Consider the following 14,704-nt stretch of genomic DNA (forward strand, 5'->3'; position numbering starts at 1 on the left):
GCACCGTTCTGCTGGATCCTTCCAGCAGTGATACCATTCTGACTTACTCTATATGGAGCCCATGATCTCTCCTACTTTTCTCCCAAGCAAAGCAATTCTCCATTAGTGGCCACCCTAAGCCCTCTTGGTACATAAGTTGTATGGTAAAGTGTGATAGAATGAAGGAAGTTTTTGTTTTTTTTAAAAATAAATTTATTTATTTATTTTTGGCTGCATTGGGTCTTCGTTGCTGCGCGCGGGCTTTTCTCTAGTTACCTTGAGCAGGGGCTACTTTTAGTAGCGGTGTGCAGGCTTCTCATTGTGGTGACTTCTCTTGTGGAGCACAGGCTCTAGGCACGTGGGCTTCAGTAGTTGTGGCACGCAGGCTCAGTAGTTGTGACTCACAGGCTCTAGAGTGCAGGCTGAAGTAGTTGTGGCACATGGGCTTAGTTGCTCCGTGGCATGTGGAATCTTCCTGGACCAGGGCTTGAACCCATGTCCCCGGTGTTGGCAGGCGGATTCTTAACCACTGCACCACCAGGGTAGTGGTTTCCCATTTTGCACTTCATAATATATGTGATATCCCAATGGACAGTGGGAAACAATGATGTCCTTGACACCTAGAGCAATATCTTATCTTTTTTTTTCTTTTACTGAAGTATAGTTGATTTACAATATGGTGTTAATTTCAGGTGTACAGCACATTCAGTTATATATATATATATATATATATATATATATATAGAGAGAGAGAGAGAGAGAGAGAGAGAGAGAAGAGTTCCCTGTGCTATACAGTAGGTCCTTGTTGTTAATATATTTTATATACAGTAATGTGTATATGTTAATCCCAACCTCCTAATTTATCCCTCCCCCCACCTTTCCCTTTGGTAACTATAAGTTTGTTTTTTATGTCTGTGGGTCTATTTCTGTTTTATAAAATAAGTTCATTTGTATTTTTTTTTAATTCCACATATAAGCGATATCATATGATATTTGTCTTTCTCTGTCTGGCTTACTTCACTTAGTATGAAAATCTCTAGGGCCATTCATGTTGCTGCAAATGGTATTATTTCATTCTTTTTTATGGCTAAGTAATATTCCATTTGGGCATATATTTGTAGAAAATTATAATTCAAAAAGATACATGCACCCCAATGTTCATTGCAGCACTATTTACAATAGCCAAGACATGCAAGCAACCTAAATGTCCATCGACAGATGAATGGCAATATCCTATTTTAAATTGTAACTTGGGTGGTCACTAATTTCAGGGGCACCTACAAGAATATACTATTGTTATTTGATGGATATAGAAATAACAAGTGGTAGAATTTTCTTCTTTAATTTCTACCTGCCTACTGGCTCTTGGAGTCTCTACTGAAGAACCAGTTTTTGTATAAGGTAACATGCTAAGAACTTTCTGATACTTGAAGCACCACCTAACATGGGTGCTTCACAACCTTACAGCTAAAATGTCAGTGTAACACATCCAAGAAAAAAAAATGTGATGCTGGCATTAGCATTTTTATCATTTGCCCTAAGGCACTTATCCATGGCGAGATTTTCACAGGTGATTACTATAATATTGTGTGGCAACAACTCCTCCATCCAGCCTTAACCCCCATACTCCTCCCACCTCCACGCACTTATTGTAGATTTTTCTGATAAACAGGTCATTTATATTGTAGTTATAAGATATAGAAGTGAGAGTGGTATGAATAATAAACCAAGGGAATGTACGTAATTAGTATATTTCCATGTATCTTTACCACAGATTTTACCAGAAGACTTTACAATACCATAGCCAACCAAGTACCAGTTTTCACTGCTTACTCTGCTCTGTATTTATTTCATATAGTGGCCTCTTCAACTAAGTAATAGTTGACATTTGCTTAACTTGAGTTCATTTATTGAATCATAATAATAAACTGTAGAGTCTCAAATTTACAATGTATGACTCCTATAAGATTCTTAGTGGTTTTACATTGTAAATACATTAGAATATTGATCAAAGAAGTCATCTGATACAAAAGATTAATGTCAGCGTAAAAACTCTGTGCTTCAGTTATGGGTCCAACATAATACAAATCAAATAAGAGCTTGTATCAGTGTTGGGTGAGGACATACTGACATGAAGAAGTGGGCTAGACTTTCGGTTTCCAGTCTAACATGTGAGAGGTTAGAAGTTGCCACTCTGTCCTAAAAAGTAAAAAAGCAGAACAAACTGAAAAATCAACAACTCTTTAAATTTGTCAGAGAAGTAAGGTCACAGGGCAAACCTCTGTGCCAAATTCGAAGAGACTGACAGGCAGCTACAGAGAATCCCAACTTAAGAGACCCACGAGCACAAACCACCGTGGGAACTAGGGCCAGGGTAAGGAAACCTGAACCAAAACTGATAAATTGCTAGAGGCTCAGTATGGACAAGTCCAAGAGCTGTAAACTCCAGGGGGACCCCGTCATGGGTGGGGGGAGTTTCCACACTTTTGTGAATTTTACCTCCAGGAGCTCCATCGGGTTCTCATAGTGAACACCTGAGAAAAGTCCCGTTGTGCTTCCTGCAGGGAGAGGGGAGAGGAAGCATTCTGAAATATCCCCGAACACTCGGTTCTTCTGAACCAGGCCTGCCCTCTGAAGAAACTATTTAACCAAAGCCTAATCTTTTGGTGTTTTATCAGAGCCTAACTGACCTGGGGAAGGGAAATACCCAACTTCAGGCCCCTCTAGTCATCCTGTCCCGCCAAAGCTGGGGGTGGGGAGGAGGCTGAGACTGAGAATCGGGGAGACTGAAGTTCACAGGCTCACTGAAGACTGAGACCTCGTCACAGGCCTATAGAACACTTCCCCTCCCTCACACTTACCACCACATCACAGAAGGGCTATTTACAGCAGTTCCTTTTACCCAGTACATCACATTCAGCTATCAAGAAAAACAATTACAAGACATACCAAATGGCAAAAAACACAGTTTGAAGAGACAGAGCAAGTATCAAAACCAGTCTCAGATATAGCAGGGATGTTAGAATTATCAGATAAGAATTTTTAAAAACTATCATTAATATGCTAAGGGCCCTAGTGGAAAAAGTGGACAGCATACAAGAACAGATGTGCAATGTAAGCAGAGAGATGGAAATTCTAAGAAAGAACCAAAGAGATATACTAGAGATCAAAAACACTGTAAGAGACATGAAGACTGTCTTTAAAAGGATTATTAGTACATGTACATAGCTGAGGAAAGAATTTGAGCTTGAGGATATCCCAATAGAAACCCCAAAACTGAAAAGCAAAGAGAAAAACACAACATCCAAAAACTGTGAAACAACTATGAAAACATATGGATAATAGGAATTCCAGAAGAAGAAAAAGAGAAAGAAACAGAAGTATTTGAAACAATAATGAGTGAGGGTTTCCCCCAAATTAATGTCAGACACCAAACCACAGAGCCAGGAAGCTCAGAGAATACCAGGCAGGGTAGATGCCAACAAATGAGCTAAATGTGTAACTGTACTATTTCATTCCAAACCCTTAACAGTAGTCTGAAGAATTGTCATCCCCATTTCACAGATGTAACTTCTCCAAGGTAACATGGAACTAATCTTGAAATCCAGGTCTGTCTAAAGCCCTGACTTAAATCATAAATATTATTGCCTACAGATAATGATATCAGCTGCTATTTTAACTACTTACCATGTACCAGTAATTATTCTAATAACTGAAAATATGTAATCTTGGTAAAGTCTAGTACATCTATAACCTTGTGAGGTAGTTGTTATACTTACTTTACAACTGAGAAAACTGAAGTTTATTTTTTTAAATTGAAGTATAGCTGATTTACAATGTTGTGTTAATTTCTGCTGTACAGCCAAGTGACTCAGTTATACATATATATATATATATATATATATATATATATATACATTCTTTTTTCATATTTTTTTCCATTATGGTTTATCATAGAATGTTGAATATAGTTCCCTGTGCTATATAGTAGGATCTTGTTGTTTATCCATTCTGTATATACCAGTTTGCACCTGCTAATCCCAAACTCCCAATCCAACCCTCTCCCAACCCCATCCCCCTTGGCAACCACTGGTCTGTTCTCTCTGTCCATAAGTCTGGTTCTGTTTTGTAGACAGGTTCATTTGTGTCATATTTTGGGTTCCACATATAAGTGATATCATATGGTATTTGCCTTTCTCTTTCTGAGTTACTTCACTTAGTATGATCACCTTTAGTTGCATCCATGTTGCTGCAAATGACATTATTTCAATCTTTTTTATGGCTGAGTAGTATTCCATTGTAGACATGTACCACATCTACTTTATCCATTCATCTGTCGATGAACATTTAGATTGTTTCCATGTCTTTGCTATCGTGAATAGTGCTGCTATGAACAAAAGAGTGCATGTATCTTTTTGAATTATAGTTTTGTCTGGGTGTATGCCCAGGAATGGGATTGCTGGATCATATGGTAATTCTATTTTTAGTTTTCTGAGGAACCTCCATACTGTTTTTCATAGTGGCTGCACCAACTTACATTCCCACCAACAGTGTAGGAAGATTCCCTAGAAAACTGAAGTTTAGAGAGATAAAATATTTTGACTAAAAACATACACACTAAGTGGCAGATGTAATATTTAAGCTAACATTTATAAGACTATGGATCCTTTATTTGTAACCTATAAGTTAAAACATATATAAAGTGAAGGATGTGAGGTAAGTCTTTCCCTAGGCCATTCTAGTACCTCTTGCATTATGCTCACCATTCATAAATATCATCATCACTGCTCTGGACTTAGAAGCAGTATTAGATGGAGGGAAAGAGCTCAACTCCTAATCATATTACCTTTAACCTTGTGATTTTATAGGTTTGTGCCTTGCTTGCCTCATTCATAAAATGGCCATGATAATAGTATCTGCTTCATAGTGCCATTAAAGGAAACCTTTAGCCATATCATGTAACTTAGAGCAGGGCACCATGTGTAATAAGTACTCAAAATAATAGCTGCTATTACTTAACATTTTTCTTTAGAATTACTTTTTTACCTACACAACTACATTTTTAAAAGAAACTATATTTCAGTCATAGGCAGAAATACTATATAACATGTATAAACACACGGAAACCTTAAAAACACAGTTAAAGCAAAACTCTATTATTATATTCTCTTGCCAGTCAAGATCTCTGAGCCTGAGAGTTGTTCCCTGTTTGTTAACAGGGAAGTTTTGCAAGTGTTAGAGAGAGATAAAAACATGCAAAAACCAATCTGAGATCTACTCAGAGGATCATGGATTAAAAAGGATTAAAAATAAAATAACTGCCTCACTATGTGAATCCATTTTATTCAAAGCTGGTATGTTATTGTCCTAAAAAAAAAAAGAAGGACTTACAATTCCAAAATTTAGGAAAAACATGACTGAGCATTGACTTTTATTTGCCAGGAATCATATCTTTTACTATCTTTTACTGTAAACATGCATGGAAAGTATTTGTGTTCTTTTAAAACCATAGAGAACATTTTGAGGGCATCTGCGTGATAGATCATCAAAAAAAGCAAGGAATGTGAACTCATAACCTAAGCCAGAGAAAGCTGGAGCCTTCATCATGTTAAAGGGATGCCCATTATCTCTGTTCTGAAAATGAAGAGCTATGAGCTGATGTCACTATGTGGAAAGAACAGAGGAACTTATTGGGCTGTTTAGAAGTGACTATGCATTTAAAACCAAGATGATGGAGAAAGTCTGCTTCTGCCTCAAGAGCTAAAATTTCCGATAACAAAGGAAGCCACCATCTGAGGCTCTGGTTGCTCTATTAGCTTCAGCAAAGTGTACAAGCACTCTGGCTCTCTGGAAGATCTAGATTTGTCAAACACACTGAAGGGGGACAAATGATATGTGAGGCCATATGACACAGTGACAAAAGTGGCAGACATAAGGAAACAAAAGACCCGGCTTGTACAAGGCATGGGGGAAGTGGAAAAGCATGAGAGAAGAATGACTTTGAATACTGGGTCCTCACACAGTCTCTGTCCCTGTGAGGTTATACAAGTTGAGGCAAACCATCTAAATGCTCTTGCTAAAGTCTCAGACTGGTGAAACAAAGATGATGGTTCCTACCTCTGAAGTATGCTATGAGGCTAGATTAAGATGATGTCTATAAAGGACGTCACCTACACTGAGAATTCAACAAGGGGTGGAGGAGACCCACAAACCAAATGCAATGTATGGACAATTTTTAGATGTTGTTTTTGAACAAACCAACTATAAAAAGAGAAAAGTAAATCAGTAGGTGAATATAGGGCTGGGTAGTAGATGCTATTAAATAATAACTACTAATTTTATTGGGTTTTGCAATGGTTTTGTGGTTATTTGTTTGTTTTAAAAGTCCTTACCTTTTAAAGAAACTTATAGAATTATTTACAAATAAAGTTATAGAATAGCTGTGATTTGCTTTAAAATACTCAAACAAACAAACAAAAAACCCTATTAGATGAAATAAGAATGGCAGAAAAATGATGAGTGATGGGTCCACATAGGTTCATTGTATAGTTCCTCTATTTTTGTGTGCCTCTGAAAATTTACACACACATACACACCTTTTAAAATAAATATATAGAGATTAAAAGACACCAGCATCAGTTAATAAATATCCTGTTATTGTTTTCATCACAGACATTATTTTAACTACACATTCAGTGTAGACTTCCTGTAAGTTTGGTCCACACAATAAAAGGAAGGACTTCTACATAGAAAGATCTAAAGACCAGAATAAGTCCACGGAGAATCAAGACTACTGTGGAAAAAAAGTAAAAACTGAGTTTAGAGCAAGAAGAACTGACCCAGAGTGGTCTCACTTGGAGATAAATCTAGGAATTAAGATTTTTGGAAATGAAATCACGCTGTTACCAATCCCAGAAGAAACGTCCATCCATATCTTTCTTTAGCTCAGATCTTTCTTAGTTTTAAAACTGTACAACTTTTACTGCAGCCAAACTTACATTTTGTTTCTTCATTATTTTTTCAATTGCTCCTTAGAAAATGACTCTTTTTAAGGCTTCAATTTGATTATGACTTTGTCAAGAGGAAGGGATTAAATATCTCTCAGCCTTTGAAGGAGTCAGTCACAAAAGAAGACAGCTTTAGGAAACCCTGGAAACCAGATAGACTAATTCAAGACACCCCAAATGATCTAAAGAGCTGGCAGAGATAGAAGGAAGGGGCCCTAGGGATGGCTGCAGGTATAAAGTAAGCAAGGTCTGGATAATTCAGGAAATATATGTGCAATACACATGGAACCAGTAAAGGAAAGTTGTCAAAAGCAGTCTGGAATAGATAAACCTAATTTCTAAATTAATGTCTCCAGATTCATTTTTTTATCTACGAAAGGGTGAAGCAGTAGACATACCACGTGGGGTTGCAGTGAAGATTAAATGACATAATGCATATAGAATATTTCAAACACGCCTGGCACTTACCAAGCACTCTGTCAGTGTTAACTATGGTGAATATGGTTAAAATTTTGCTCACTATTCCAAGCAGTTCTGGCCAAAACAGATGCTTTTGATGCATAAATGCAGCTATGTGGGAGACCATATTGATTTTAAAAGCAATTCAACAAATCAAAGATACACAGCACTATTAGAACTTGCATAAGCTTCTACCTTCTCTCTTTGTTTCACTTATTAATTATAATCCCAACAAGTTTTTGTCAGTCATGAAGACCTGTCAAGTTTCCTGCTCAACTCTGAGCAAAATTCTTTCTAGAATATTCCAACAGATTTTTTTTTAATTTCCGGATTTTTTTTTTGCTTCTAGATAGGAATAGCCTTTCTGACAGAAAGGGTGATGTGAATGTGCCAGGAAAGGCCTGGATAGCTTCAAACATCTTCCTCCCATACCTGGCCAGAGTGTGTGAAATCCCCACATTAGTCATTCCTTTGTAGGCATGAAAAGCTACTCCTAAATGTAACTGTTAGCTGGGAAAGGAAACACGTAAAGCTTTTGTCAGCTATTAAGACTCCACTTTTAATTGTTTTATCAATTTCCCCAGCATGCATTCATTTATTCTTTAATAGTTCAACAAAACATTATTGAATGTGTACTAGAGATGGGATTACAAAATTGAATGAGCTATGCTTCCAGCCCTGAGGAACTCTATCACAAAAGAAGACACTGGGTATAGTGGTTGGGAGTGCCACCATTGGAATCAGACAAACTTGGGTTCAAACAGTAGCTTTGCCATTCTCTACTTATTTCCTCTGTAGCAAACCTCTCTGTACCTCAGTTTCTTCAACCACTGACCTTTTTAGTAAATGGCTTAATAGGTGTAAATGCTTTATCAAGTTACTATCAGGGAATAACAATAAATATTAGTTATTATTATCATTACTTTTCTTATTACATGAATTAAAATTATAACAGACCATAAGTTAGTACATATTCAAAGTGCTTTGGTTGCAGATACAGTGTAGTACCTTATTCTGCCTGGGAAATTTAAGGGCTTCTTCTAAAGAGATGATAATAGAGCTAAGTGTGGAGGCAGTGCTGTCACAAGGGCAGCTGTGGGAAGAGCCACGAGGCAGTTAAGACCACAATATGTAAAAGAAATGAGACCTTAAGTGGAACTAGAGCAAAAGATGTTAGTTGGGTAAATGTAATATGAAGGGTTTGTAAGGGTAAGTTGTGGGGCTTTGTGAAGGGCCTTATAGGCCAGGGTAAGTGGCTCAGACTTTGATCAAGAGATAGAAAATGCCAATTGAGAAGTTTTAGGAGAAGAGTGAAAATCATATTTGTTTTTGAGAAAAACGACTCTATCACTTGTATAGCCTAGAGTAGAAAAGGGGACTGGTGATAGGCCTTCAAGGAGCAAGTTGCAATCATCTACTGGCTGGGACAACATTAGGGGGAATAGAGATGAAATGCAAGTTTGAACACACTCCCAAACTAAAGTCAGTGAAACACGAAGTTGTATCATAGGAAAGCAGCACAAACCAGTGTCCTGGGAGCCACCCTAGGAAGCACCCACTCCACAACTTCCTCCATCTCCCAGTGCCCTCTATGTACCAACCCCCATATGTGTTTACTCTATCGCCAAATCCATTTGATCCCAAGTCCTAAATCTCTCTCCAATTCTGCTCTCTACTTGCCATCCTTACTGCTATGGTCTGAACATCAGGCCATCACCACCTCTTCCAAGGACTACCTCATTAGCCCTTTATTTCACTGTTGCTAAGCTTATCACTTTCTAATTTATCCTTATAGGCTGTCACAATGATATGCTAACAAAATTTGATCATGTCACCCTCCTGGTTAAAATTTTCCAATCACTTGCCTCTACCTATAGGACAAAAGATGAGCTCAATGAAAACTAACTAGATACCTACTTCTTCATCCTCAGTTATGGCCAGAGTCATTCCAAGAATACCAGTGGCTGAGAGATTTTGTTGTTTACTCATATGCTAAGGATCTCTGGTTTGAATCTCTTCTTTGCACATGATCTCTATATCATGAAATCAATCACATTCTTTTGACAAATTTTGACAAAAGGATCCCTCTATAACAATTTCACAGAGACATTTGGATGACCTAAATAAGACTTTCAAGGCCCTCCATAATCTTTACCCAACTTATTTCCAATATGATTTTTCCAAATCTTTCACTCAAGCCACATAGGTCTATTCATTGTCCTTTCTTGAAAGACACCTGGTGCTTTGCTACTTCTAAGTTTCAGCTCATGGCATCCCTCTTATGTGGAACCCACTGCCTCTTTCTCTCTTCCTCTCCAGAACGTAAATATTCTCTACATCTGTCTTGCTCTGTGAAGTGTCCCCAAGTCACCTCAGCCCACCGGAACCACTCCCTTTTCTGAAGTGTCCTAGTATTTACCATCTCGGCCACTTATTTGCAATTTATCATCAGTTCCTCTCTTGTGATATTACTGTATTGTTGTATTCAATTATTTATCTCTTGCATTGTTTTATAACTTTTAAAATGTGTATGCTTTATTTCCTGCACCAGAGTGTAATTTCCTTGAAAGCTAGGACTTTGACATGTATTACTTTATATATATATATTTTATATATAAAAGTGCCTCCTCCTTTTTAGGAGGGCCTAAAAAGAAGTAATACATGAGTAATATGTATATAGTAGGCACTTAATTAGTAATTAACAATTAATTAGTAATTGTTAATTGACATGGCTGATATAGCTACAGGAGAAAAAAGATTTGTAGTTCATGAACTAGAAAATTGTTTGAATTAATGAACATCATTTTTTACTTATTAAATGTTACAATTTTAACAGAATATATCCAAATACATCAATTACCTATTTTTGTTACATTTTCCCAGACAGGAAAGAATGTATGTGCTTCCTTTATAAAAGAATTAGTGAAAGTCATATGACAAAACAGTGCACAGTTCTTAGTTTAGTTATACTGCCCACTGAGCAGAGAAAACCTTCCCTTTTACGGAGAGAGGGTTAAGGAGGAAAGAGGCGGAGGAGGCACAGAGATGGAGAAAGGGGAAGAGGGAGGGAAAGAGATGGGGAAAGAAGGGGAGAAGAGGGGAGAAGGACAAGGAAAGGGAGGGGGAAGCAGAAGAGGAAGGAGAAGGAAAAGAGAAGGGAAAGGTTCTCTTCTGATTAAATCGGTGGGCAAAGCACTTTCCAAAAAAGAATGCAGTATCCTGTTGCTGACTAAACCAGTTTTGCTCATTTTCTTCCTTTCACATGTCATGTACAATATAAAGTCTATTTTTCACTGACATGGTCAAAACTGTGTCTTTGAGGATCATTCTGATGGCTTAGAGGAAGTTTAGACTACAGGTAGGAAGGGCATGTCTAGGCAGTGCCAAGGGGCGCCAACATTGAAACACTGGGGAGAGTGAGGAGGCTTTTAAAACTTGCACGGGTTAAGGAAATTGACATGATAGCTCTACGTACCAAGATTCTAGTGACTTTCTTCTATAATTGGTAGGGGGTGGAGTATGAAGCAACATAGTATTGTAATTAACTCTTGTACAGAAAGCATGAAACTAAGTTATCAAAAATCCATTCCCCCCAACACACACAACCCTGATTTCTCTTACAGGTTTTTTAAGATCCATGCTTTTTCTAATCTGCTTTCTTAATAGTTACCAATAGCGTTAAAAGTTCCATTTCATTGTTGAACCTTAATATAATTTTGTAAACTATTACAACTAAAAAGCCTGGGTAGAATTGAAGTGCCTGTGAGTGTAAAAATTTTCAGTAGTTGGAAACTTCTCATTTATTTAATCAAGATTGTTCTCTAGTAGTTCATATCGTTAGGGAAAAAAAAAGTCAGATAGAAAAGAAAGTCAAGGGACTTCCCTGGAGGTCCAGTGGTTAAGGTTAAGACTCCACGCTTCCACTGCAGGGGGAGTGGGTTTAATCCCTGGTTGGGGAGCTAAGATCCCACTTGCTGCTCAGTGCGGCCAAAAAGAAAAAAGAAAAGAAAGTCAACACTGGCAGGGCAGCGAGATGGCAATGGAAGTCCAAACTGGTAAGAAAGTGGTGATTCTGAAGAACTGAATGTCTCCTCAGCCTCTGCATGCTTCCTCCCTTTGACACAGCAAGTTATTTAATGTGGTGAGAAAGTAAGTGTTGAAGCAGTATCATTATTTACTAGAAATCACATGTCAGGAGTTCAGTTTAAAAAAAAAAAGAGGAAGTTCAGGCTAAGCAAAGCCTGGGTCAACGGCTGGCTTACGTAAATGTGAAGGTTATGTATGACTGGGATGCTGCAGCCTCAAACAGAGCCCACAGAAGCGGCCACCTGGAGCCCTTCTCTCCTTCAAAGCAAAGCCTCTGAGCAGACAGGAAGAGTCAGCACCCAAAGGCAGCCACAACGCAAACTGGTGCAAATAACGGAACAGCACAGACAGTCACCTATGTGACTTGATTTCAGAAGCACACACGCATGCCGCTTCCTGCCACCTAAAAAAATCTTTGACAGTTCTCTGAAACTTGCCTTGTTTCTGCCAAAGCACAAATAGACATAATGTGAACTGAACTGACTTGAATATTCTGTAAAATGAGGAAGTTTGAAGCATCACTTAGGAAAAATTTAGAGATAAATCATCCTTCTTTTCAGCCATACATTTTCACATATGTTGACTCTGATCATTTTCAGAAGATCATATTGAAACGTCAACTATCACCAGGACCCTCTTTGTCTCTCAAACCTCATCCCTTTTCTCTGTCCCTCATGTGTGCATTCACCATGATAGTCTTCCTTCGAGCCCTTGATGAGAAGCTCATGCCCATTGCAGTCTGGGTGCTTACCATTTGCCTCCCTGGGTGCTCTCCTGGCCGCACGAGTGCACAGGCCTCTTGTCACTGTAACTCCTCAGCCCAGAAGACACCTCCACAGTGAAGCCCTTACTGGCCATCCCGTCTGTAAGTGTCCACTGCCAATTCTGTCTATCCTCTGATGCTGATTTACTTTTCTTCTTGATGCTTCTTATGTTCCTCTTTAAACTTTTGGTATTTAACATGCAAGCTCTATTTATGAATTCACCCAGTTAACAAACATTTGTTGAGCACCTAACGTATGCTAGACATTATTCTAGGTCCTTGTGATTCATCGGTGAACGAAACAGATAAAGGTCCCTGCCCTCAAGGAACTTATGTCCTGGTTGTGGAGTGGAGGTGCTCCTATGATAAACATAATAAATGAGGAAATACATGTTCAAAGATAAAAATGCTTTAGAGGAAAAAAAAAAATCAGAGCAATTTAAGGAGGATCAGGAGTGTCAGGTTGTGTGTGTTGGAGCTGATTGCAATAAGAAATAGAATCAAGGTGGGCCTCAGAGAGAGGATGAAATTTGATCAAACTGAAGGAGATGAAGGTGTTAGCCATGCAGGTATCTGAAACCAAGACATTGCAGGGTTTGGGGCAGAGGCAGGAGTTGGCTGATGGTTTAAAGGCTCACTCTGCCCTCTGAGCTGAGAGTAGTCTGTAGAGGGGCACGGGAAGAATGAGACCATATACATAGGAACACCACTGTATGCCTGGCCCATGAAGACAAGAAGTGTTTGTTGAATGAATTAATATATGAATGAATGGAATATGGAGGCTGAAGAATAAGAGATCCTCACAAGCATGAAGTAATGGACGATATGTTCACATCTTTGGGAAACAAACGTAGTACATTAAGGTCACATCTTATAATTATTTGTATGTGAATACGTGTGTGTTTATATCTATATACATATATATGAATATTTACTGCTTGCCTTCTCTGTGGAAAACACTTTGAGTTTTGACAGATGCCTTCACCTAATTTATGCCACGTCCATAAATGTATGCATAATGTAGTTTTCATTAATGCTAAGCTCCATATAATGTGACTACTTCCATTTCCTGAAAAATAGCACATTCTAATACTGCCTAGCTGAGATGCCTTTTTTTTTAATTCTGAACTTTATGGAAGAAGTTTGTTCTCATAAAAACAGAGGTCATGGTTTCAATTCCCACTTAGATATGTTAGCTTTAAATGAGGAAAGAAATTTCTCCAGCCACAGATTCTTTCTCAATGCCAAAAAGTTACTTGTGAAAACTCAGTTTAGGCATGAGAAAGGGCCAAAAGAGTGAATCCGGAAAGCCCTATACAAACCAATTTGGAGAAAAAAAAAAAAACAGGTGGCATACTGGCTGTAGATAAATATATGAAAGGCAGCAGACATTTAAAATGTAATGTTTTTTAAAAGTGCCAATATAGTTTCGAGATGATAAATTTCAAGGTTGGACAATTTTAAGGTTTGAAAAATTGTCTCATTTATCTAATAATTTACAAATAATTATCAAATGTGTACTATGCCCGGCACCGACAATACAAATTGAGCACGACAGTGGATGTGTTTGTATGGTTGATTGCACTCATTCCCAACCAAGGTAACATCACTCTCAAGGAGAGAAAATTTGCTCTTGGGCAAGACAAAAAAGCCTAAACTTTTAACGTATGAAACATAGATATACATACAATGCATAAACAGACATACAGTCTAAAGATCCATTAGGAAGGCAAAAACAAACAAAAAAAGGTTGAGAAACACTTGTCTATTGGAAAGCTAGGGATTATGATAAAATAAGATAACTGCAGTGATAGGAAAAGTATAGAAGGTTGTGGAAACACACACCAGGAACACCTAACTTGGTATGAAGGGGAGGTCAGGAAAGGCTTCCAGGGAGAAGTCACACTTCAGCAGAGCTGTATAGGATGACCAGTGGGGACTGCTCAGGCAAGCAGGTGGAGGGTGTTGTTCTAGAATCAAAGCAGAGGAAGACCTCATGCACAAGATATGGACAATCACTAGCACAGACTTTCCTTGAGGAAACTCTATATAAACCCCTTAATTATATAGCTTGGCTAAGTTGGCTAATTAACTCACAATGTCAGATAGGCCATAGAGAAAACACTACAAACTGAAAGTTGAATTTGGGTCACATTTTGTACCTCAAGTGTGTCCTCTCTCACATAGGAGTCTTTCTTTCCATTGTCCACCATCATCACAGTGAGACTTTCACCACTTCCTACCAGAGAATTCCAACAGCCCCCCTTACTTGTCTCCCTCTGCTCACCCCATACATCAGAACAACATAGTGATCTTAGGAAGTAAAGTGCTAAATCAAGCTACCAAGAGATCACCCCTGATGTATCCTTTCTCTGCTCCCAAATCTTCATGTTGATCCAAATCAGCTCCT

At 38.2% G+C, this 14,704-nt stretch overlaps 1 protein-coding gene across 1 annotated transcript in view; it reads right to left on the reverse strand.

The window, feature by feature from the left end:
• The window catches only part of DTHD1 (death domain containing 1), a 74,272-nt gene that overhangs the window by 16,862 nt on the left and 42,706 nt on the right, over positions 1–14,704 (reverse strand). The gene's annotated exons all lie outside the window — the stretch shown is intronic.

Source organism: Balaenoptera ricei, chromosome 5, assembly GCF_028023285.1.
Source record: "Balaenoptera ricei isolate mBalRic1 chromosome 5, mBalRic1.hap2, whole genome shotgun sequence".
NCBI lineage: Eukaryota > Metazoa > Chordata > Mammalia > Artiodactyla > Balaenopteridae > Balaenoptera > Balaenoptera ricei.